The sequence below is a fragment of the Heterocephalus glaber genome, unplaced genomic scaffold (genome assembly GCF_053883595.1).
Source record: "Heterocephalus glaber isolate CG9 unplaced genomic scaffold, H.glaber_assembly_v1.0 deba00001523, whole genome shotgun sequence".
In the NCBI taxonomy this organism is placed as follows: domain Eukaryota; kingdom Metazoa; phylum Chordata; class Mammalia; order Rodentia; family Bathyergidae; genus Heterocephalus; species Heterocephalus glaber.
Genome location: NW_028258327.1, coordinates 31,952,506 through 31,979,261, shown reverse-complemented (window position 1 = coordinate 31,979,261; position 26,756 = coordinate 31,952,506). Strand labels below are relative to the sequence as shown.

Sequence of the window (26,756 nt, the reverse complement as noted above, 5' to 3'; positions counted from 1 at the left end):
CCAAGCACTGTACTGGATTCTGACTTTTTAACAATAAATAAGACATAACCTAATGCTCTGATAGACTTACTATATAATAATCTAATTGGGGAGAGAGGGGGACCATAAAAGACACCGATAATGTAGACTGTGTTTCAGTTACTAAATGTTGTGTAACAAATTTGCCCACAATGGCTCAAACCAACTATTCCATTATGCTGATGGCTTTTATGGGTCTGGAATCTGGAATCAGACCACAGCATAGTGGGCAATGCTAGGATGCCTGGTTCTCAGTGGGAAGACTGAATGCTGAGGGCAGGAATCAGGAAGGGATATCTTTGTTCACAGGTCTGGAAATTGATGTCAGCTTTTCGCCAGGACCTCGACTGGGGCTGTCATCTGAAGCCATTTACCCATGTAGGCTTCTCATCCTCATGGCCTGGCAGCCTTAAGGTAATAAGATTTCTTAGCAGATAGTTCAGAGCTCCAAGAATGAATGTTCCAGCTCATAGAGCAGAGAGTGCTGCCTTTTATTATCTAGACTTAATAATAATACATTACTTCCGCCACCTTCTCCTGACTCCAAGAAAGTTAGTTACCCTCCAAGGTCAAGAGGAGGAAACTCTAGTCCACCTGGCTGCAGGCTAGAAAACCATCAAAGATATGCAATATTGTTACAGCCATCTCTGGAAAGTACAATCTGTTGAGGATAGTACTTTGAAAATGTCTTTACGCAGGCCCAATGGCACACACCTGTAAGCCCAGCACTCTGGAAAGCTGAGACAGGAAGATTACGAGTTTAAGCCCAACCTGGGTGCCTTAACAATTTAGTAAGAACTTGTAAATAAATAAATAGGTCTGAGTATGTATCCCAATGCAAAGGCCCTTGGTTCAATCCCCAGTACCCCCCTGCCTGCAATATCATTGATAGTTTTCCCTGTAACAAGTAGAACCTAATTTCCCCAACTTTTGAATGTAGGCTGGACTTAAAGACTATCTTTTATTAAATTAAGCAGCATAAGTGATGCTATGTTACTTCCGAGGTGAATCCATAAAAACTGTGGCTTCTGCCTGGTATTTTTTTCTATCTCTGCTGTCATAATGGGGGAAGCCAACGCCAAGACTTTCCTATGTGAGGACATTCAAGCAGTCCCAGAGAGGCACTTAGGAGAGGATTGAAATCAACTGTCTACAGATGGCCCCAGTTTGTCAGCCCCTGTCAAACCTTACCTAGCAGACATCTTCACCACTGCCTCCACAGAGACCCGGCCAAACACCATGGCTCAGGTGTGTCAGTTTGAATTCATGACCTCCAGAAATCATGGGAGATAATTAATGTCTATTGTTATTCTAAGTTGTTAAGTTTTGGGGTACTGTTACAGAGCCATAGATAGCCATTGCATACCATCTGACATATGGCAGATAGGATGGTTTCTTGGATATATACACAGGCCACTTGTCCCAGCATATCCAGGTCAGGTGGACTTTCTGGAAGAGGAAACATCCATGAATATTCAGTGGCTTAGCCTGTAATGGCAGGCTGAGCTACGTGTGCTTAGATATGCCCAATGAGAACACTGTAGGAAGAGAGGTATGAATAAAGCCCAAAGTCTAGTTAGTTGCCCATAAAACAAGGACTTCCTCTTAGACTGGTTGAAGAATAAATAGAACTAATGGATATTTTAGTAAAAGAGTGGACAGACAGCCCTCATAACACGTGGTGGTTTCATTCCTCTCTGCCCTGAAGTCAGCTTCAGCATCACTCTGGACTTACTAACAATGTAGAATCTCAAGCCCCTTGCCCCAGACCCAAGGCTCTTCATTAAGGCAAGTTCACAGCTACAGATGCACATATGAGTGTGACAAGTCCTGATCCGGGGACAGAGGCTCTGTGTCCACTGAAGAGCCCCTGTCACCTTCTAGATGGAGCTTGTGGTGAGGAAATTTAGATGGCAGACTAGAAATCAGAAGTGACTAATAAAAGAAACAGAAAATCATCTCTCCTGGTTCTTATAAATGACTTTTCTTATTTCTATGTTCTATTTTTAACCTGAAGTGCTCTTTGAATAAAAATAAGACCTAAAAAGAGAGTCAATTGGTTCCTGTAATTTCCTTTTCTTCAAGTACTTTAACATCTCCCTTGGGATTGTAGTGCTCATTAATCCAGTCCCAAGGAAAATTATCATTTTTCATTAATGACTTCTTAACCTTCACCTTATCTGATTAGGTACAAAATTAAGTCTCCCCTGAAAAGCCTCAGTCCTCACCCTCCTGCCAGTTCATTTTCTCAGGAAAGGACCTGGGTGATCAATATTGCAGAGGAACCTGAGTTGGTCAATGGGATGAGATTTCCATTGCAAAACAGCTCAATTTATGGCAACGTCCTCAGCTAAGCTGCCATCTCTGTGGCTGAGGCATGAGCAGTGCTTTCTGTAGCTGCTCATGGGGAGATCTGGCTGACCAGCTTTGCAGTCCTCAGGCCCCTGGTTCAAATGTGTCACTTCAGTGCCAGCGGTGACCCTACCCGTGGCAGGCACCCACCTTTCTGAAATAAGGCAGTAGAGGATTGTGGTGCCGTTGAGCTTGGGCAGATGAGAAATGATGGCCAGGTAGAATAACCTTTCAGAGACCAGCCACCACATGATGGTGACACACCAGATGTCCCTGAAGGTTCTTGGAGTAGTTGGATCCTCATTTGGATTTAATCATGGAGCTTATTTGCCCCTGATTCTGTTTTTGTTTTGTTTTGTGGTGCTGGACACCGAAATCAGGGCCTGGAGCATGCTAGGCAAGTGCTCTGCCACCAAGTTACACCCCTCCCCATTGTCCCTGATTCATTTTCTGGAGAAAGAAGGGACCCTGGTGTGGTTCATCTCACCCATGTAATAAAGTGGCCATGGAGGAGAAGGCATACATTTGATTCTCTGCAAAGTGAGCATCAGCAGTCAAAAATGAGACCACACTGCACTATGGCACGTGCCCACATACATGTGGTGTCCCCATGCCCAGGCCAGCACCATCAGACATTGAGCAGAACAGGAGCAGAGGGCAGGGCTTTCTACGAGTGATAAGGGTCTTACTTCATACAGTTAGGTGGAGGTGAAATGACCTACTATTTAAGATGAAACTCTGAATCCAGGCAGGCCACTCCATTATTTTCTGCCTTGTAAATCCCTTTCTGTAATCCTTGGCACAGAGACTTTAATTTAAAGTATTAACAACACTTATTGTCTGCTTTCTCTGTGAGTGGCAAATGTGTCAGCATTGACTCTTCGTCCACGATTTTCTCATGGAAGTGACACACAATTTCCCTTGCCTGTGCTGGGGCCCATGACTATGAAGGACCACTATGGCATTCCTCGAGTTCTCCTTTTTTAACTTCAGTCCTTGTTTCTTCCTTTCCCATCAGGTCCAGATTCACCCCAATGCAAAGTTAGTATATTAGTCAGCTTTTCTGTTGCTGGATGCAATTAAAACCCAAAACCCATGACTTAAAGAAATTTAATCTGGCTCACAGTTTCAAAGGATTCAGTACATGTTCAGCTGGCTCCAAGGAACATCATGAAGGAAGGGGTGGTGGAGCAAAGCTGCTTAGTTAATGGCTTCTGGGAAGCAGAGCAGAACAGTGCCAGAGAGGAGGGAGCAAAGGACAAGATATAGAATGCAAGCTCACACCTTCATGACCCACTAAACCACACCAGCACTCTATCTCACTAATCCCCCGGGTAGTTTTTAAGCCAATGGAGTTGACACAATCAAGCTGAGCCACCATAATTAGTTCCCTAGAAACACACTTCACTGCCTTTTACTGTCCCTTTTTCTTCACTCCTATGTCACTCTGGTCATATTCAAAGGAGTTTAAGGGCTTGTACTCTGGGAGGCCCAGAGTATGAAGTCTTTACACAAGATTAGTGTGTTGTGGGGGTTTGGGTAGGAAGAGCAAGTGGCAGGGGCCAGCTGGGAGGATGGTGTGGACCCCACCCAGCCTGCCATTGTCATCATCAGGGGCCTGTTGTGGGTGGTTATGTCAGTCAGACTGTCATGAGAATTGGTGCATCTGTATATATTGCTCTATATGAGTATGTGCGTATAGAGGTGCATCTGCACAAAACACTTTGCTGCATGTCTTAGTCACTTTCCTCATCAAATAGACATAATACCTGACACCCACAAGTTAAAGGAGGAAAGGCTCATGTTTTCAGTCTGTGGTCTTCTGGGTCCAAGGCAGAAATGACATGGTGGAAGGGCCCAAGCAGAGGACAGCTGCTCATGATCATGGTGGCCAGGAAGCTATGCAAGAGAAAGGAGGAGATACAGTATATGCTTCCAGGTTACAGCCCCAGGGAGCCACCCCTAGCCAGGCCCTAACCTCCTAACAGCACACTAAGCCACTGAACTCATTAGTGGATTAATCCATGGATGTGGCACCCTCATGATCCAACCACCTCCCAGAAGCCCCACCTGTGAGCACATGAGAGTTTGGGGGAACATTCTAGATCTAAACCATAACACCACAACACCTTCATCTGAGTTTGATTAGGTCACTGGGTGCCATACCCTGGCCCAGTAAACTTACACTGTGACCATCATACTAGCCCTGGCTGGAACCTTGCCATGATGCCCACATAGCATCTGTGCCCTTTGTGTTGGCCTCATTGGCCTATGCTTTGGACAGTGACTGAAATGGAGGAGGGGAGGGTATGACAGGTGGGGATGTGGATGAGATGGTCAAGCAGGCCTGCTATGCGTGCTACAGAGCTGCCAAGAGGTGTTTTATGTCTCCACAAGCCTGATGCACTGTGTCATTTATGCAGAAAAAGACTATAAGGTCAATTCATAGTTTTTGTTATTTCTCTACAATTAGCAAACTAGAGTCCTTTTAAAATCTGCATTATTAAGCATGCCTTTTCTATCCAAATGTTCTATATAAGCCAGTGCAAAGTGCATAGAATGAATGTAGATAATCTTTCCCAAAGGCTCACTGCATCATGAGTCTCCAAAACAAATTCTAGGACTCCAGAGGAAGAATTCATATGAGGAACAATTCTGGTGTATGTTGGCTTGAGGGTTTTCTATAGTTCAGATATGGAATCTTGGCTAATATAAACAAGGTATACCCTGAACAAATGGTATAATGTTGTATTCATGTGACAAAATATACCAGGTCAGCTTCCCTGTTAACATTCACACACTCTCCAAGGGCATAGGGAAGAAGCCACAAGGCATAACAAGTTCCAGGCACTCTCCTAAGTCCTTTGCGTCTGTCACTTTTTTTTATATCTTTGCAGCTGGGGAAACTGAGACATAACAAGGCTAAAGAACTTATCGAAGGACTCGCTACTAGTAGGTGGTGGAGCCAGGATGCAAACCCAGACTGAGCGATCATACATTTAAATTCAACCTCAAAGATCATTTTGCCACCTTGCTTTGTCCTTTTCATAGTCAGTGGCTAAAATATGTTTCACAGTGGTAGAACACCTGACATTTGGGGCTGAGTAATGCTTTGTTGTTCAGGGCCATCCTGGGCATGGTGGGATGCTCAGCACCATTCCTAGCCTTTACCCTGTTGTCAATAGCACCTCCTCGCCAAGCTATGACATACACTGCTTCATACATTGCTAAAGTGTCCCCACAGAGGGGATGAGGGCCACAAAACCATTTTCAGCTGAGGCCCATTTGCCATAGAATGAGAATACTTGAAGATTATATCTAGATAAAAAAATAAGCAGTATAATTTAGAAGTGTTCATTATATTTAGGAAAGAATATATAAATCATTTTACTTATCTACTTTTAAAATTGAGAATAAGAAAGATAAAACCCTTCAATAAGCATATCAGTAGGTACTGTAAGAGGACATTCAGTTCTTTATTATAAAATGTTAAGGGAAATAGTTTAAAGAACAAAATAAAAGAAAATCAAGGGAATAACAAAATAGGGGAGATTGAGGAAAAAGTTGGGGACTCAGAAAGAGGAAATAATCTATCGTACTCCCAGTTTCCAATGTTGTTATGTACCATAAATCCCTCATAAATTGAAAATATTGTTAGTTGAAAATGCATTCACTGCACTTAACATACAGAGAACACCCCAGCTTGGCAGCACAGCACACCAGAGTGCCACTTGTTACCCTGTGGTTGCAGGGCTGATGAAACTTCCCAGCTTTGCCAGAGCATGTGGACTGCACAGGGAGAAGATCCAGATTCATATTCCAAGCCTAATCTGTCTGTGTATTGCTCTCATACCGTTATAAAACTGAAGAATCTTAAGTCAAAGCATTGTAAGTCAGGTCCATCTGTAAACACCTAGAACAGAAAGCATTAAAATAGAACTAAGCAATTTGGGCTTGCCCTATTCTAGTTTTTCATTCCTGCTGACAGAGAGGCCAAGACCAAACTTCAGTCAATCAACAGGCTTTCTAGATGGTGACATTTCCGGGCCCTGGTAAGCAATTTCAACCCCAGCACTGGAATGTCACAGCTGCGCCCTTAGAAGTGATCACCCTGAGAAGTGAGGCAGGGAGACACTCATACTTGTTCCCAGGCTCTCCTCCTGCCTCCTCTTGCTCCCACCTCACACTCATCCTACACCTGGGAGCTACTGTGGGATGACTGCTGGACTTAAGAGCAGAGGGGATGTGAAGAGATGTCCAGAAAAATACCTCAGGCCTGGCCACAGAGGTGTAAACACTAGCCCTGAAATACTGGTGCGTGAGTCAGTGCAGTCTCCCCAAGTACTCCCTGACATAGGAGGCGGGAAGGCTGCTGATTAGACTGGACACGCTGGGAGATGGAAAATAATTACTGTCATTGTGGAAGAATTTCCAGTGAGGGACCAACTAGAGTGAGACCTTGAAAATACCAAGATCACATGGCATAAAATTACAATAAATAAGAGTGAGCAGATGTACACACTTCATCGAAAAGCACGCAGAACAGCACAACTCATGCTATTTAATGGAATTCTACGTTTTTAATATCCCTAGAAATATAAAGTTAGGGTTTAAACCCCTGGCCCGCTCTAAGTACACTCACTGCCCATCACATCAGCACTGAACATTTTCTGGAAAGCCCGGTGCAGAAGGCCTGGGTTTATCTTGCTTCTTTCCAAATGACCAATTTCCCAAACACTTGTCAGGGGCACCTAGGGAAGTGTTACTGGATCTGGTTCTGTGGAGTGGAGTTTGGGAAATTGTGTGTCTGTATGTGCTTGATCAACTGCTATTAGCTTTTCTAGAAGTGACTTGAGAAACAAAAACCTGTTGATGTGCCCGAATTGCCAGAAACTCCTTTGTTCATTCGCAAGTACCTCTCCCTGTGCTGACTCTTTGCCTAACCCTGATCTAAGAGGCTTCCCAGGCACATAGACATTTGCCCTTTCACAGTCCAGAGCAAGGCCTTAGATTCTGTGTTCTTCTTGCATCATCTTTAAAAACATGTCCAGTTGGGTCATGCCAGTGTTGAATCCCCCTATGACTACACATTTGTCTGTAGGAAATCCCAAAGTCTCTGCTGTGGTCTGCCAGGGCATCTGACCAGTCCCTGGGACTTCAGTCTCTCGTCACCTCCTACAGCACCTGAAGTGCAGACAGCATGTCCCACCTTTGCTGTCCCACTGCTGTCCCTTCCTCTGATGCCCCCTCAGTCAGCTCTTGATGCCAGTTCCAACATCCCTCTCTCAAACTGTCCCCTCCAATGGACCAGTGGCGTTTAAACATGTAAAAAACTCTGCCACCAGCCCTTCCATCACAGTCTCTCCATGAGAATGGAAGTTCTGAGTGCACAGGGTCTGTTTCCCTCACACAGCAGAGTTCCCCCATGGCTGGGACAGTACTGATGAGTGCTACTCAGGTGTCTGCCCCATGAACAGGTCCTGATGTCACTGTCCAGACCTCAGGCTTCCTACTCATTCTCCCAGCTTGTTTTCTTCTTGCTACTAGGACTTAGCACATTTAATTGAACAAAACCCCTAATTCTGGTTTTTACTGTAACTCTCTTGCTTTTGACCTCTTTGGGACCCTAGGTTGCCCATCCCCAGTGTGACCCTTCTCTAGTTTAATTACCCCCACCCTGGGGCATTGTGTTTCTTTTTTTTTTTTTTAATAAAAAAAATTGTATTTACTTAGAAGCATTCACAATGTCAACAAAACAGCTGCAACTTTTTTTTTTTTTTTTGCAATTACAGAGTGGTATTCAGTTAACAGAACAACATTTCGTATAAGCTGCGTCAGAGACAACTGAAGATGAAAAACTACCATCCCCATATATAACTAATTTGTGCTGTGCACCAACAAGAACCTGCTTTAAATTTCCATGCCAATTTACAACCCCCATACTGTACCAGGCAAGGTTAGTGGCTATTGAAATACCACAGGACAGGGCTATCGAAAGACACATTCGGTAGTGTGTTAACTACACAAAAAAAAGACACTGTACAGTTTAAAAACAAATCTTACACAGCCTTACATTTCAATTTTTTTCTTTAAAAGGAGTGAGTTGTGTACAGAGGGGTTAAATCCTTTATAGACAAGTAAAAAAACTGTGCTAGAACCAATTTATTCATCATCACCTTCTTCATCTTCATCTTCTTTCTTCTCATCCTCTTCATCTTCCTCATCTTCTTCCTCTTCCTTCTTTTTCTCACCTTTTTCAGCCTTGACAACTCCTTTTTTTGCTGCATCAGGTTTTCCTTTATCTCGGTAGACAGTGATGTCCTTTTCGTACTTTTCCTTCAGCTTGGCAGCCTTCTTCTCATAAGGCTGCTTGTCATCTGCTGCAGCATTATTCCACATTTCTCCCAGTTTCTTTGCAGCGTCACCAGTGGAGAGGCCAGGATGTTCTCCTTTGATTTTTGGGCGATACTCAGAACAGAGCAAGAAGAAGGCCGAAGGAGGCTTCTTGGGCACACTGGGATCCCTGAGCTTCTTTTTTGTTTCTCCTTTAGGAGGAATATAGGTTTTCATTTCTCTTTCATACGGGCCTTGTCTGCCTTTGCCATGTCTTCAAATTTTCCTTTCTCGTTAGCAGACTTGGTCTTCCACCTCTGAGCACTTCTTAGAAAACTCTGAGAAGTTTTTTTTTTTTTTGGTACCGGGGATCGAACTCAGGTCCTTGCTCTTGCACAGCAGGGGGCAAAACCACTGAGCTAAATCCCCGACCAAAACTCTGAGAAGTTAACGGAAGCCTCTGGGTGCTTCTCGTGCTCCTCTCGGCAAGTTTGCACAAAGAATGCATATGGTGACACTTTGCCTCTTGGCTTCTTAGGGCCTCCTTCGCCCACATTTACTTGCTTTCCTCAGTGAGGCACAGAGTCGCCCAGTGCCCGTCCAGCTCTCACTTGCCTCGGCGCTGTCTCTATGGGGCTCAATGTACTCCAAAGGCTGTGAGAGCGGGAGCAAGACGCAGCCTCCTCACTCTCTCTGCTCTGTACATTGTCTTATTTGATACCAATTCTGTGTCATTTGACACAAATTACTTTCTCCTTACTTTCCAAACACTCTGTTCTCTTAGTTTCCAAGACATTCTTTCTCCTGACTTTCCTCCAGCCTCCCAACTCTCCAGTTGCTGAAGTTTTCTGATGCTGCTCTAAATGTTGGCAAATGTTCAGCACTCAGCGTCCAACATCTTTGTTCCTGCGTCCTAACAGCTGCATTTCTCTTCTAGAAAGACAGAACTTTAAGACAATAAGCCAAATCATTCAAGGAAGAGTCAGGATTGGCTTTCTGTCTTGTGACTGTGGTATCATTAAGGCCCATTAAGCTATGTTAGTCCTACAATTCTAACCCTTTAAGGGCTCTTGAATGTCAAGTGTGGTAGCTGTGTGAGTCATGCAAAGACAGAGGGGAGCCTTAACAGTATCAAAACGTTTGAGGAAAAGATAAGATTGGTGCAGAGCTGGAGAGCTTTCATACTCAAGACCTGCCCAGCTGCCACCACTGGCTACTGCTGCTCTACCACTGGCTATGCCACCTGCAAAGGCAAGATAGTTCAGAGTGATTGCCTGTGACAGTGAGTCCCCAGGGAGTGATAAGCTCCCCATGCATCTCAAGTTTCTAGGCAGGAGCGCATGGGATCTGAGAGAGAGAATGGTTTTCCAAGAATGCCTTCCGAGAATTGGCTCCTCTTTGGAACAGTTGAGATGGCCAAGGCATGGCACAGCCTGATGCCTGCAGAACCTCAAACTTTCTTTTCTTCTTCTGTCCCTGGCCACTGGATAGTCTATGAAGAATGTTTTCACTGCACATGTTGTGAACTTGCTGAATCAATGGTTGTATTAAGTGCACTCGAGGAAATGCTTTGGGCAAGGAAAGAGGCCTGGCTATTGCATAAGCTGCTAATTCCGATTAGCAAGGAGCTTTCCTATATTTCTACATGGCTTGAAAGCTTGGAATGACTGTGCATTTATTGCAGGATACACCACACAATGAGTGTTTGTTTGAAAGGTGTTTGTAGCACAGGTTGTATTTCCATCCAGCTATTGTCCTGTGACACTGGATCTTCTTGGAATAATTGCTGTTTCCTTTTTATTTGGGAAGATGGAAAGTTAGATTCTTACCCTGAAACTAGTAGCCAGTGCAGGAATTTACCTAGCAAAGCTCCCAACTAAGGGAGGCCAGAAGTAAGGAGGGCCACTTCTCTCTAAAAGAGCCTGTCAGATCATCCATGGAAACTCGTCCAGTAATCTCTCAAGTGTGTACTGAGTTCCTACTGTGTAATAGGGATATAGAGATAGGCAAAGTCAATTTCTTCCCTTGAATAACAGCCTGGTGAAGGAATCTCTGCCTCTCTGTCCCCTCTCCCTGCCTTTCTCTCAGCACAGTACAAAACAATGGTGAGCATACTTGGCAACAAGGCTGACAAAGGAGACAGGAGGTGCTCATAGAGGGTCCTTGCCAAGAAGTTTTAGGTCACTGTTGGTCATTAGAAGAAATATAAGGAGAACCACAGAGATCATTTTTAATATACTAGTAGCAACATTAGGTGAGATTGAGTCCAACAATATATCCTATTAATACAGTCTATTGAAATATTATATTTCAAAATGTACCCATTCCAAAAATTAGTAGTGAAATGTTTTGCATTTTTTTTTGGTTCTAAGTCTTCATAACCCAGTGAGTCCTCCACACCTGTGGCATACCCCAATTTGGCGGGGCCACATTTCAATTCATCAGTAGCCACATGGTGGCTGCAGCTGCCATATTGGACAGCACAGCTGTAAACAATGAAGACGTATTTTACAACTGGGCAATTAAAGCTTAGAAAAGTTACCTACCTTAGAGCAGAACTCATTCTCATTTCCAACAGTATGACAGCTGAAGGAGGGTACTTTGCAGATCCTCTGTCTGTAAGCAACTAAAAATATTTCATATAATATGTTATCAAATTCTTCTTAAAAATACCAAAGCTGGAGCCAGGGATTTAGCTCAGCAGTGCTGCAGCCTGCCTCACAAGTGCAAGGTCTTGAGTTTGATCCCTGATACCCGCCCCCCCCACCCAAATACCAAAGCTGGCAAGATAGTAAGGACACTTCATGTTAAACCAAAGGAAAGATAGGAGCCTTCCTAAGAGTTAGAGAATTAGAAGTGCTTTTGAGAATGCATCTTGAAGCAGGCAAATTTGATTGTTAGTATTCCCAGCAACATACAACACAGACATCAAAGCTCTAACAGAATTTTCCTCCATAAAACAGGAACACTGAAAGGCTGAAACCTCAACAAAAACATCAACCAGAGCAAACCCACGCTCAGGCCCAGAGGTTCTATGAGGAAGTTTACACTGCTCTTAAGTTGAGCTGAAGATGATAAAAGTCCCTACATACAGGAACCACAGAGTGGTCCCACATTCCCATCACCAGCATTCTGAATGCCCCCTACTACTGAGTTCGTTTAAAATCATCTTGGACTGGGTATGTGGCACCTGTAAGGAAAAAATAAGTAATAGCAAGTAATCTAGGAGGCTTTTAAGTAAACCACAAGAGCCTATAGAAATTAAAAAATGACTGACTTTAAAAACTCCATGTATGGGTTTAATGTGAGTTTAAACAGAGCTGCTCTGAATGTTAGTGAACTGGAAGACAAATATAACATCCTAAATATACAGAGATACAGAAATGAAAAATATTTTTTGTGTAATGGACAAAAGAGATTGACTAGGTCCTTCCAGAAGAAGGCCCTGTGAAGGGGCAAGGAGCAAGAATTTTCTAGAACCAACGAATGATAAAAATCTAACAATTCAAGAAGCTCAGTGAAATCTATGGGGAATTTTTTTTTAAAGTTACTTTAGACATGTGGTAGTGAAATTAAAGAACACCAAAGAGAAAATAGTAAATGTAGCCAGAGGAAAAGAGACAGACCACCTTCCAAAGAGTGATAGACAACCTTAATTATCAACAACAGGTAAGGTAAAAAGATGACACAATTCTATCTTTAATGTGTATGGAAATAAAAAATCCTTCGAATCCATAATGAAGATAGTCTATAAATCCAAGAAGACCTGTGCCCCTACCTGTACACCATACGTCTCTGTCGTAATAAGGGTGAGGGGGAAGAAATCAAGAGTTGAAAGCACCACTGAAAGAAAAACAGTTGATTTGTCCAAAATCATTGGAGAAGGCAGTGTAGTCAATAACCACTGTCTTGACTGCTGGTCTCAGCCTGCCAAGGCAGCAATGACCTTCTGCGATAGTAGTTTAATTTTGTCCCAGTAATGGAAACTTTTCCCTTCAGCTCCATCTTTAGCAAGTGGAACAGAGTAGAGGCAGTCTTCCGGCTCATGTAGACTGCATCTGATAAATTTTTGTGACTGTATTTTAAATGTCAGTCTACAAAAGTCAAACAGTTGCAATTTACCCTTGATTATGTCCTTAATCTAATTACTCAATCAATGTCTCCAGGATGTTGACAGGTAAGAAAAATAGATATACATCTTTAATCTTGTCTGGCTCTAGTTTCACCCACTTCTGGACCTCCCAGAAGCTCTGGGAGCTACCAACTCTACCTAAGATGTTTAATGCCCTTTCTTTCTGCTGCTTAGGGCACAGCTGGAGAAAGTCACAGTGAGTGAGCCTTTGAGGGGTGTATCTTATTCATATTCATTCTCTTCTCTCTCTCTCCCTTCCCCCCTTCCCTCCCTCTCCCCTTTCCTCCCTCTTCCCCTGCCTCCCTCTCTTCTTCCTGGCTCCATGAGGTAAGCAGTTTTGCTCCACCAGACCCTTCTGCCAAGATGCTCTGCCTCACCTCAGGCCCACAGCAATGGAATCAGCTGACCATGGACCGAAACCTTTGACACCTTGAGCCAAAATAAACATTTCTTTCTTTAAGTTAACTTTCCCAGGTGTTTGTCACAATGATGGAAAGCTGACTACCACATAAGACTACCCTTTTATTTTTTAAATTCCCATATTTCATCATGAGATGTCACTGATTAAAAGCTGTATCTATATTATGTATCTCTAAGGGAGGAAAGGAAATGTACCAATTAAACTAAAGTATGCCATTAATCGTTAGGTGCACCTCAATTGCAGAAAGAATTAATTGTAGATGCCTCAAAGTTGATGAAATATGACATTAAAAACAGCTGCAGGGAATAAGCACTTTATTGAAAACAAAAGCAATTGTTTCCCCTTTTTTGCAGTCCTGGGGATTGAACCCAGGGCTTCACACTGAGCTACCCATCTCCAGTCTTTTTCCCCCAGCCCTTTTTAATTTTTTAAAATTTTGGAACAGTCTCGCTAGGTCTCCCAGGCTGGGCTTTAACTTGTAATCCTCCTGCCTCAGCCTCCCAGAGGGCTAGAATTACAGGCATGCCCCACCATGTCTGACTACAAAAGCAAATTCTTGAAAGAACTGCTCTTAAAGTTTAAATTGGCACTTCTTAGGTGGAAGTAAGGGTTTAGGTGGGCAGTGGGTGAGGACAGGGTAATGGAGATGAGGTGAAAGGAAGGGAAGAAGGTAGTGAGGAAACAAGAGGCTAATGGAGGTGCAGACAAGGTGCCGAGGGGCTGTGGGTGCTGTGGCTCAGGGTGCTGAGATACAAAGGGGCTGTGTTGTGCTGTGTTGGCCGTGACCTGGACCACCTGGATCCACAGTGTAGAAGCACATAGACCATTGATCTTTTCCTCTCTGAGACCTCAGGCAAGTCATGCTGTGAGCCTCGGTTTCTTCACTGTGTGGAGCAGTACCAATCCTAACAGGTGACATGGGGCTGAGAATTGAGTGATTGTGTGTGATGAACCTCGCTCATTGGCCGGACGCAGTATGTGCATGATGAGCATTGCTTCACCTTCCTCCCTTCTTTTCTAGGCTCTCTTCTCCTTCCCTGCTCCTCCAGCCCCCTGGTGCCCTCAGCCTGGTTGTGGCAGTGGCACTGAGCTGTGTGACCTTCCCTCCAGGCCATTGCTGTGCCAGCTAGGACCCCGAGCTCATGCAGCCCGGCACTCGGCACACCAGAGTGAGTTGGGATGACTGAGGACAGTCCCCAGGTGGGAAAGCCTCCTTGCTCTTGACCTGGGTGTCCTCAAGACTGGTGAGCAAAAAGGGTTTAGCAACACAGTCACTGGGCCCACTCACAGGCATCCTAACCTGGTTATACAAACTCAGATAATCCCCAGGAAAAATGATTTCTCAGGGACCTTTAGGCTGGGATATAGTCAAAGCACAGATTTACTGTTTAGACTCGTTGAGCTTCTAGAAAGCATGTCCCTTGCATATGGATGAGGGCAGCATAGCAAGAGGGCTGTCACCTCAGCCAGCAGGCATTCTGGGGTGGCGCAGGTGAACACAGCCAGTGTGACATTGAGAAAGCCATGGCACCTCCATTTGTCATATATATGTACAGTGGCGCATTGGCACCCATCTGGTCAGGTACTGTTGAGCTTTTGTGAAGTGAGGTTTGTGAAGCCCCTCTAAAGCCAGTTCACGGGTCAAGGCCTATCCACCCCGAGGGGATGCTTTCCCTTTCCTCCCAAGCTACCTCCCTGAGCCACAGCAGAGCCTGTTACCATGACTACAGCTGAGCTGATGAGCTCTCCAACTGCCAGACCTAACAAATAAAAATTCAGGACACCCAGCTGCATCCGAATTTCAGGCAAATAATGAGCATACTATAATGTTTTAGCATTTGTCTCAAATACTCAAATTTGGCTCATAATTTAGTGTGTTTTCTGTTTAATATTGCATAGGAGCTTTCTGCTGTAAAATAATTTGTATTTTATCAGGAATTTAAATTTAATCAGGTACTTGTATTTTATCTAGTAAACCTTAATTGGAACCTTGTTGAAACCCCTTAGCAGAAAATTTCACTAGAAATAACTGATGTTAAAATAAGATCTCAATTGTCTGCTGACCTCATTGATCCCAACTACAGAGGATATACAATTTATCCATTACCCTCCCTAATTGAACAGTGCTCTATTGAAGAAGTTGGTCCTCTATTGGAAAAAGACAAAGTTAACTGTCTTGGCACCTCTCAGCCTGAGATAGCAATGTCTCATGTGAAGGAAATATTAAAAAAAAATTCAAGAGAGTTCCCCTTCACATTTCTGCCCCTAAGAATTATTTTGGTAGTAGTGTATATTTTAATGTCTTAATTTTTTCAAAATAATGATGAATATATGAGTGTATGTGTGTGTGTATTTCTCTGAGTAATGAATTTCAATTATGAAAATATGCCTAATTATAGTCCAATGAGAGGAAGACAAGAGAAATACTAAACAGATACAAATTTAAAACAGGTATTTTGATGTAGATTTAAAAATTTGTCTTACGTGCACTGAAAAGATTAGTAATCTCTTAATGTTGCTTTTAAAATATTTTTTAATGGGCTTTAGGACTGCACCATCCTTAATTGATTTTTGACATGCTCTGGGTAGTAGGAAATTTTCTCTTAGCCAAGTGACTCATGGCACCACCCAGGTAGCTGAGTTATAAGCATTTGTTGAGCTCCAGTGTATGCAAACCCTGCTGTGTGCTGCAGGCAGCAATGATGACAAAATGAGCAAGACACCCCTCACACTTTAAGGACCATGTACCTGCCATATGGTAGAAGAAAAACAACAACCAAAAAACTAGGCCTACAAGCAGAATGTGAGAAAAAAAGTAAGTAGAGATGGAGGAGAGACTCAGGGAGGAAGGTGACCGACCAGCATTCTACAACACAGTTCTTTTGCAAATGTTAATCTTAATGTTAGTAATTCTGAGAGTGGTGTTAAAGTATTCCTTTTTCATAGGTGAACTGAAGGCCAGTGAGATTAAAATATGTTATTGTCACACAAACCTAGTAAATAATGGGATGAGAATTCAATATTGGATCTGATTTCAAAGTACAATTCTTTATCTCTCCTGAGGGATTTCAAAGAGTAGAGAGAGAATTTCCTTCTACGAGAGCTAAGGGGATAGGTATGTAATCTTATCTGAGCTCAAACTTGGGAGACAGAAAAGATCTGGACATACATTCCATAGACAGCAAGAATCTTCCAGGCCATGAGATAAGCTCAACCAAAAGGCCACAGCCTGGGGAAAGTACCGAGGATTCTAGGTGCTACCAGAACAGTGAGCAGTTCAACTGGATGTCAACTCCAGATGTGCAGTAGAAAGAAAGGGAAGAATGGGAGGGTGGGCTGGTGAGTGGGGTGGGCCTTGCCTGGTTGATGGGGAGCAGCCAGTGGAGTATGTAACAGCCTTCAGGTGACAGCAAGACGCAAGACCAAGTATGAGGAATAAGTGACACTGAGGCCGAGACCAGAGAGAAGGTCATCAAAGGTCAGCAAGGGCAACTCAGCAAATGGAAAGGGGGTGAGTGGTGGGAGATAGAAAGAGGTAGGATGGACAGGGCTGGGATGACAGGCAAGAGCAGTGGTGATGTGAGCATGTGACTCTGCATTTCTGTAAGTTGAATTTCTTGGAAACATGTAACAGGGCTATTGTAGGAGAGCTCCAGTGCAGAGCAGGAGTTTCTCCTGGGCTCTTTGTACTTCCCAAGTGTTACCACATCCCAGAGTCTGGTCCTCAATATTTTAGGCTAAGAAATTTGATTTATTGTCATTTTAACCGGGCTTTAACTCATTAAGCAATCTTATGAAACATTCATGCATGAAAAAAGGAAAACTGCTAACAATCCATTTCTCAATAGAAATATTGTGGACTAAATGCTCATATTTGCTGACCAGCAGGTTTTTGCCCTTAAGGCTAATTCTCCTGTGAATCTTCATGGCATTCGGGGATTGATAAATACACTGGCAAGCTCAGCGAAGGGAGTTGGAAGGACACTGGTGCCTGGTTTCACCAGTGACAGGGGAGGCAGTGACAGAGGTTAAAAGAGGGTCCCCAGGCAGACAGGCCACTTGGGGTGTTGCTCAGGCCTCATTTCCTGGTGGTCAGCAATGCCACAAACCTGAATGGCCACTGGTGTGACTTCTCGTGTGTATATTCTTTCTACAAATGTGCACATTTCTTTCATTTAAGTTAAATTGTGCCTGAGTCTTGGGTTTGGGTTCATTTCATATCTCTCTCTCTTTCTCTCCCCCATACACACACACACACACACACACACACACACACACACACACGCACACACACACATATCTGGACTATTCCTTAATATCTGTTCATAGTTTAATTTTGATAGTATCATCTTATATTAGACGATTTCTTTACTATTGTAATAAAATACCTGATGCTGAGTAACTTCATAAAGAAAAGAGATTTATTTCCTCACAGTTATGGAAGTTCCAGGGCATGACACTGGCACCACCTCTGCTCTGGGGAGGACATCATGGCAGGCGTCATCACAACGGTGATAATGCATGTGAGAGGATAGGATCATGTCCTCAGACGAGGAGCCAGAGCATGACTGGGAGGGACCAGTTTTACAGCCTCCCACAGAATTCCACTTCTTGAAGGCCCCAACACCTCCGTGCTCTAACACGTGACCCCCTTTGGGGGACAAACTAGATCCAAACCATAGCGTGTCCCATTTCCAAGTTCTCTGGTGGTGCTAAATGTGGTTTCCTCATGTTCAGCATAGTCACACGCATCTCATGCATGTATCTAGTGCATATGCCAGCTTCACAAATGTCATGTCCATTAAGGATAAAATCTTTAATTTTCAAGTAGGCTATTAGGACCTGGTGCTTAACAAGGTTACCAGGAGGTACTGGAGACTCAGGAGTGTGGGGCGGGGAGTATATACAACTCAGAACATAACCATTGCCTCAGGAAATCATTCCTGCCACCTAACAAATGAGCAAATCATTGTGGAAAGAATCTCTGACACCTCCAGAAAGAGCTTCAGCAGACGCTCAAGCTTCCAGTCTATGTGCAGAACTGTTAGGACCTTCAGGAATTTCTATTGCACAGCATTCCAGCAGTAGCACTGAGCCCTCAGTGCCAAGTGTGTGCTCCTCCCACAGCTGGCAAGGCCTCTCCAGAATTCAGGGCATGGCATGGCTCTCCAAAGTGTAGGGTTGATCCATGCCTTGTGGGGCATAGGATTTAGATCAGGTAAAAGGGAGAGGCTTTGATGTGTGAAAGGTTGGGTGGCAACAGGGCCTGTTGCTGTGGATTGCTTAATGGCCGACATGTTACAATATGCCAGTGAATTCCTGTTTTGTTTTTTTTATTGGTACATTTTAGGTATACAATATAATGACATTCATCATTGGAAATTTGCACCTTTACATAATCTCTCTTGGTTCTTATTTTTCCCCCTTCCCCTACCCTCCCTTCAACCCCTCCATCCCTCCTTATTTACAAAGACTTTGTTTCCATTTTTTCATTTTCTCATATTAATTCCATTCCCTTCTTTCCTTTCCCCTTCCCCTCCCAATTCCCCTTCCCCTTTGCCCCTTATCTTCATATTTCACATTATCTATTATACCTTTTAGTCCTTATTTACACTTTCAGTTTCTCACACTAGAGAAACTATTCAGTATTTACACATGTGTGTCCTATTTATTTCACTTAAGAGTATTGCCTCAATGTGCATCCATTTAGCAACAAATGTCTCTTAATTTCTCATTTTTTATGGCTGAATAGTACTGCATTTTATTAAAAAACCACATTTTCTTTATCCAGTCTCCAGTTGATGGGCATTTGGGCTGTTTCCAAGTTTTAGCTATCACAAACTGTGCTGCTATGAACATGGGTGCACATATATCACTGTGGTATGATTCTTTTAATTCTTTGGGGAAGATACCCAGCAGGGGAATAGCGAGGTCAAATGGGACTTCCAGTCCTAGTTCTTTGAGGTATCTCCATACTTATTTCCACAGTAGTTGCACCAGTCTAGACTCCCACCAGCAGTGGAGCAGGGTTCCTCTTTCCCCACAGCCCCGCCACCATTTGTTATTGGTTGATTTCTTGATAGCAGCCATTCTTCCTGGGGTGAGGTGGAATCTCAGCGTTGTTTTAATTTGCATCTCTCTAATGACCAGTGATGTTGAACATTTTTTCATATGTTTATTTGCCATTTCTACTTCTTTGTCTGAGAAATGTCTGTTCATTTCAGATGCCCATTTTTGGACTGGGTCTTTAAATTTGGGAGGTCTAGTTTTTTTAAGTTCTTTATAGATTCAAAATAGTAGACCTTTGTCTGAGGGACAGCTGGTGAAATTTTTTTCCCACATTGTGGGTTATCTCTTCACACTGCTGGTAGTTTCTCTTGCTGTGGAGAAGATTTTTAGTAAGAAGAAATCCCACTTGTTGATTGTGCTAGTTCACGAGCAACTGAGGTTTTGTTCATAAAATCTTTTCCTACAACAATGTCTTCAAGAGTTCTTCCTAAACTCTTTCCAGCCAGTTTAGTGTTTCTATTTTAATATTTAGATCTTTAATCCATTTCAATTTTAGTTTAGTGCATGGTGAGAGATACAGGTCTAGTTTTAGTCTTTGGCAAGTTGAAACCAATTTTTCCAGCTCCATTTATTAAAGAGGCTATCTTTCCTCCAGTGAGGGTGTTTGGCTCCTTTGACGAATATGAGGTGGCTGAGTGTGTCTGGAGTTGTTTTTGCATCTTCTAATTTGTTCCACTGGTCTTCAGATCTGTTTCTTTGCCAGTACCATGCTCTTTTTATCACAGTAGCTTTGTAGTATAGTTTCAAGTTGAGGATTGTGATATCCCCTGCCATGTCTCTGTTACCTAGAATCGCTTTTGCTATTCTGGGTCTCTTCTTGTTCCAAATGAATTTTTGGATTGTTTTCTTAAGGTCCGTGGGGTATGCTGCTGGGATTTCAATTGGGATTGCATTGAATCTATATAGCAGTTTTGGAAGTATGGCCATTTTCACTATGTTGATCCTTCCTACCCAGGAGCAAGGGATGTCTGTCCATTTTCTGATATCATCTTCAATCTCTCTTTTCAGAGTGCCATAGTTTCCAGAGAAGAGGTCTTTGATTTCTTTCCTTAGGTTGATTCCTAGGTATTTCAGTTTTGGGGATGCTACTGTGAAAGGAATTACTTTCTCTATTTCTCTCTCAGTGAGTCTGTCATTTGTGTAGAGGAAAGCTATTGATTTTTGTGTGTTGACCTTGTAACCAGCTACTTGACTGAATTTGGTTATTAAGTCTAGAAGACTTTTGGTGGAGTTCTTGGGGTCATCTATATAGAGTATCGTGTCATCTACAAATAATGACAATTTGACTTCTTCGTTTCCTATCTTTATTCTGTATGTTTCTTTCTCTTGTCTAATTGCTGTGGCTAATGTTTCCAAAACTATATTGAACAGGAATGGTGATAGTGGACATCCTTGTCTTGTTCCTGATTTTAGTGTGAAGGATTTCAGTTTTTGACCATTTGGTATGATACTGGCTGTTGGTTTTTCATAGATGGCTTTTATTAGATTGAGGTAGAAACCATCTATTCCAATTTTTTGTAGGGCTTTTATCATAAATGCATGTTGGATTTTGTCAAATGCTTTTTCTGCATCTATTGAGATGATCATATGGTTTTTGTCCTTGGCTCTATTGATATAGTGTATTACATTGATTGATTTGCTTATGTTGAACCATCCCTGCATCCCTGGGATAAATCCCACTTGGTAAGGGTGTATGATCTTCTTCATGATTTTCTGCATTCTATTTGCCAGTATCTTATTAAGGATTTTTGCATCTATATTTATTAGTGAGATTGGACTATAGTTCTCTTTTTCGGTTGGGTCTTTCTCTGCTTTGGGGATCAAGGTGATGCTTGCTTCCAGGAATGAATTTGGGAGTATTGCTTCCCTTTCAATTTCACTGAAGAGTTTAAACAGTAGTGGCAGCAGTTCCCCTCTAAATGTCTTGTAGAATTCAGCAGTGAAGCCATCAGGGCCCAGGCTCTTCTTAGTTGGTAAGTTTTTAATTACATTTTCAATTTCATTGGTTGATATTGGGATGTTTAGAATTTTTAGGTCTTCTTCATTCAACTTTGGTAATTCATACATATCTAGGAATCTGTCCATTTCTTCTGTGTTTTCTAACTTATTGGCCTATTGGCTCTCGAAGTAGGTATTGATGATCCTCTGGATTTCTGCTGGGTCTATTGTAATTTCATCCTTTTCATTCCTAATTGCATGGATTTGGCCATTTTCTTTCCTTTTTCTGATAAGGTTGGCTAAGGGTTTGTCAATTTTTTTTTTTCTTTTTTTTTTGGTACCGGGGATCGAACTTGGGTCCTTGTCCTTGTGTAGCATGCGGCAAAACCACTGAGCTAAATCCCCGGCCTTGTCAGTTTTGTTTATTCTTCTGAAGAATCAACTCTTGACCTCATTGATTTTTTTGTATTGTTCTCTTAGTCTCTATTGCATTTATTTCTGCTCTGATCTTTATAATTTCCTCCCTTGTGTGAGCTTTGGGTTTGTCCTGCTCTTCTTTTTCTGGAAGCTTGAGGTTCAGCATCAGGTTGTTTAATTGGGCTTGCTTTGTTTTCCTAATATGTGTATTCACTGCTATGAATTTCCCTCATAAGACTGCTTTCATTGTGTCTCATATTCCAATATGTTGTGTTGTCATTGTCATTTAATTGAAAGAACTGTCTGATTTCTTCTTTAATTTCCTCTGTGACCCATTGGTTATTCAGAAGTGTGTTGTTCTATTTCCATGTGTTCATGAATTTTTTGTTGTTTCTTTTGCTATTGATCTCCAATTTCATCACATTATACTCTGATAATATACAGGGGATAACTTCAATTCCTTTGCACGTACCCATATATGTTCTATGAGCGAGTATGTGGTCTATTTTGGAGAACAACCTGTGTGCAGCTGAAAAGAATGTGTATTCTGATTTTGTGGGGTGAAACACTCTTTAAACATTTGTTAAGTTCATTTGTTCAAGAGTTTGATTGAGTTCTAATATATCATTACTTATTTTTTGTCTAATTGATCTACCTATTTGTGACAATGGGGTATTGAGGTCCCCCACTATTATTGTATTAGTACATATATGACTTTTCATGTCCGTTAGTATTTGTTTCATATAGTTGGGCACACTAGTGTTTGGTGCATAGATATTTATGATTGTCATCTGTTCCTCTTGGATTGTTCCCTTTACAAGGATGGAGTGTCCTTCTTTGTCTCTCTTAATGAGTGTGGGTTTGAAATCCACTTGATCTGTAAAGAGGATAGCTACTCCTGCTTTTTTTCTGGTTCCTGTCACATGGAGCATTATTTTCCACCCCTTAACTTTCAGTCTCTGAGTTTCTTTTTGAATTGTGTGTCTTGTATGCAGCATATTGTTGGATCTTGCTTCTTGACCCATTCTGCCAGTCCATTTCTTTTGACTGGTGAGTTGAGACCATTAACATTGATGGTTATAACTGATATGTATTGACTTATCATTGTCATGACTTTTTCTTTTTGTTGGATTCTCTCACTTTGCTTTTAATTTCTTGTTGCACTCGGTGGATTCATTCTGCTTTGCTTCCTGGGGTTGTGATCCTTGTCGTCTTTTCCTAGGATTTTGTCTAAAATTTTTTAGAGTGCTGGTTTAGTATTCATGAAGTTCCTAAGGTGCTCTTTGTCATGAAAGTATCTTCTTTCATCATCAATTTTGAAAGATAGTTTTGCAGGGTACATCAATGTGGGTTGGAGGCTGTTTTCCTTTAGGGCTTGCAATATTTCACTCCAAGCTCTTCTTGCCTTGAGGGTTTGCATTGAGAAGTCTGCTGTGATTCTGATGGGCTTTCCTTTGTATGGGATTTGTTTCTTTTCTCTCACTGCTTATAGAATTTTGTTCTTCTGTTGGATTTCTGGAATCCTAACTATTATATGCCTATGTGTAGATTCTTTTTGATTCAGGCTAGTTGGAGTCCCATATGCCTTCCTTATCTGTATGTCAAGTTCTTTTCCCCTCCTTGGGAAGTTTTCTGCCATCACTTCTGTGAACAGTTTTTTTATGTCATCTGCACTATCTCCTCTTTCTTCATTGACTCCAATCAGTCTTATGTTATTCTTCTTTGAATCGTCTAGCAGCTGCTGGATTGATTTCTCATGTTCCCTTACAATGTTAAAGCAATTTTTCTTTTCCTCCTCACTAATTACAATCTTATCTTCTATATGTGAAATTGTATCCTCACATTGGTTCATTCTGCTGTGCAGACTTTTGATGGAGTTTTTAATCTCTTGGAAATCTGTTTGTATCTGTTTTATGGATTCCATTTGTTTCCTATGTTGGGATTCCATCATGTTCCTCAGATCCTCTATTTTTTTATCTGTGTCCTCTCTAGATTTATTAATCAGTCTCTCACTATGGGCACAATCTTTGCTGTTATCTGAGTAATTATTTCTGATTTCATTTTTCCCAGATCCTCTTTTGTTGCCAGTTCAGAGAGTCCAGGTGGTTGAGTATCAGATTGTTCCATCTCATTTCCCTTTGGGGTTGCTGTAGGTGATCTGGAAGTCTGTTTTTGAGGCTTGTTTATGTGTTTTCTCATTTCCATGCTGGGGGGGGGGGTTGCTTCTGGTGCTCACGCGGCTCACCTTCTCTGCCCTAGGATCCTGGGACGGAGGCAGGGAGCTTCCTTCCGGGTGCTAGGACCGGCTGAGCTTCTCTACCTTAGGAGACTGGGATGGCAGCGGGGGAGCTTTGGCCTTCTTTTTCTCTGAGAGAAAAGAAGATAGAAGCGCCAAAGGCGCAGTGTCTGCGGTGGGACTGCCGGCCAGGGACTGTCTTCCTGGGAGCCCCCAGCCCACACCAGGAAGCCTCTCTGGGAAAGGCGTTGGGGCACAACCCTGGTACTGCACAGGCCTCTTCTACTCTTCCTTATCCTTCTTCTTGAACATTTAAAGTGTCTAAATCAGGATTTATAAAAGGACCACATTTAGTTGTTATGTCTTTGAAGTGTCTCTCCGTTGATGGAAGAGTGAATAAGAACCCAGGACTAGCAGATCCAAGATGCCTGGACATTGTATCCACTTGGTGACCCCTGAGCCACCTCTTGGCTATGAGTTTGAGAAGCCTATATGATGGCAGTGGGTGATGGGAGGCTGACAGCCACCTCCCTCCCTCCCATGGAACATCTGGACAGAGAACAGGAAGCACCAGCCCATCCTTGTCCATGTGCCCCACTTGGCACCCCTCCAGCCATCCTTCCCTCTGACCTCACCCTTTCTGGATGTGCCCTGTAATGAGAGGTAGAGCTGCTTACCTAACATTACTCACTCTGTGTCTACAATTCATAGCATCTTCTATCTCAAAGTCTGTGCCCAGCACAGGGAATGTGCTGTGGGGCTGGGAGCAGAGAAGGGTGTGGATCAGAACCCCACACTCCCCTGACCTGCAGTACCAGGCCAAGGTGGGGGGTACCTGATTACCATGGACTGCAGAGCACACACCAGCTGGTGCACTCCCTCGGAGCTCTGCCTGGACCAGTCCTACAGACTGGGCATCTCAGATGGGCAGAAGGACAGGGACAGAGGGGCTGGCCCTTTTCAGACTTTTCTTTCCTAATCTTCTCTCTGAAATGTTAATACTAGAGATAGTCTATACACAGTACCTATATACATGCTGTATGTATGTGCTTTACACATGAAAGGGTAAGAATTGGGTGGTAACTCAGTGATAGAGCACTTCCCTGGCACTGGCAAGGCTCTGGGTTCAATCCCCAACACCAAAAATAAAGAAAGAATTTAGTTTTCCACATTTTCTATTCCCAAACAAATTGGCTTTGGGGGCAGTATCACTCCACTGAGGACAGTGATCTATCAGAACAAATCAAGTCTTGATGGTGTTCCAGAGCTTCGAAAATTATTCTAAAATAATGAGAAGTTAAAAGGATCCCCTAAAACATCAGACTGGGAAATTCCATCCCTAACCTCAGAGAAAGACCCTGGCTCCTGGCAAGGAACTTATGTTCTGCCTTCTTCTTAGATGGTGGTTGTCTTGCCACAGCTTCTCTCTGTGGTCTGGGCAGGTAAGTGGGATGTGCAGATATTTGGAAGATTCCAGGATGGAGATGAAAATTTTGCATATAAAGCTGAGCTCTCAGTCTGGTGTCACAGGAAGAGCACATTGAAGTCTGTTATGGAGAAGATGCATATAGTAGAGAGTTAACTAGAAATAGCTTAAAATAAAGTGTGAGTCTCCAAGTGAACAGAGTACCCTTAGTGTCATGAAGACATGATGTCCTTGCACCTTTTGATTCAGAACAGGTTCTGGAGACATGTGAGCATGTGTGGAGCCTGGGAGGCTAGGTCAGGCTTGGTAGAGAGGATGAAGTGGCTAAAGGGAGGGAGCAATGAGCACGGTGTATGGGGTGTGGTGGGCAGTGGAGCCCTGTTCCACCACATGTGGAGCTGCTTATGGACACTGTGAAGGCAGGAAGGGGGATCAAGGGTTTTACAACAGAGCCACAGTTTGGGGACCAGGCTTGGACAATAAATCCCAGAGTCCGAATTAAGCACTAGATCACATAGGGTTTTCACTGTGCACCCTCTGCCGTTTCTCTGGGCTCACTGGGGAGGGCCCTTCTGGGCTGTGTGGCTCTACACCTGCGTCAGTTGACCTTGGGGCCTGAGCTGGGGCCAGGCCTTCTTGTTTACTCAGCTCTCACTAATTGTTTGATTTCATGTTTTCATTTCAGTGTTTTTACAGGGCCTGAAGCAGGTGGGTCTAATGGGCACTTTACAATTTGCAAACTGACCTCAGGAGGAAGTGTAGGCCTCGGGGGAAAAAGAGCACTACTACCTGGCTCTTCCAGACCTCATGCCTCAGAGAGAACCAGAAACACTTGTGCTCCACGTCACTATGGGGAACAAACAGCTCGTGCACCGTGATCTTTCCAGCTGCATTTTTTTGTATTTTTGGAGACTTTTGAGAAAGAGAGGTTTAATTTCTCACTTAAGTTTTTATCAGTTAAAAATTAAATTATAAAAGCTGTTATAAATATATAACTACACATACTTATAATATTATACATAACATATAATTATGTAATTCTGTCATTATTAAAATTAGATAAAGTGAATGATAAAAAAGCTATCTCCCTTGTCGAGTTGCTCCTGGCCATACTGACTTGTACAACAAGCCCTCTACTCTTCAGGTCTCCTGCCAGTAGTCTGTAGATTTCCAGGTCTTACCTGTAGAATCTGTGCCTCCCTCCTCCTTTTGGTCGATTTCTCCTCAGCACTTCTACCAGCTTGGCCTAGAGGAGAGGAGAAAGGAGGGGAGGGAAGGGGAGGAGAGGAGAGGAAAGGAGAAGCTGTCTGGGGCTGTGGGTGTGCAGGAACCCAGGAAAGGGCCGTGGGGATGAGTGGCCTCGCAGCTCCCCACCTGCCTATGCCAGAGAGAAGAGGGTCTGCAAGTGTGGTGC

The 26,756-nt window shown here is 43.0% G+C and overlaps 1 protein-coding gene and 1 pseudogene across 5 annotated transcripts in view; one reads left to right on the top strand and one right to left on the bottom strand.

Annotated features, from left to right (window-relative positions):
• The window catches only part of Agpat4 (1-acylglycerol-3-phosphate O-acyltransferase 4), a 139,766-nt gene that overhangs the window by 58,078 nt on the left and 54,932 nt on the right, over positions 1-26,756 (top strand). The window lies entirely within an intron of this gene.
• On the bottom strand, positions 8,417-12,492 carry LOC106008056 (high mobility group protein B1 pseudogene; annotated as a pseudogene).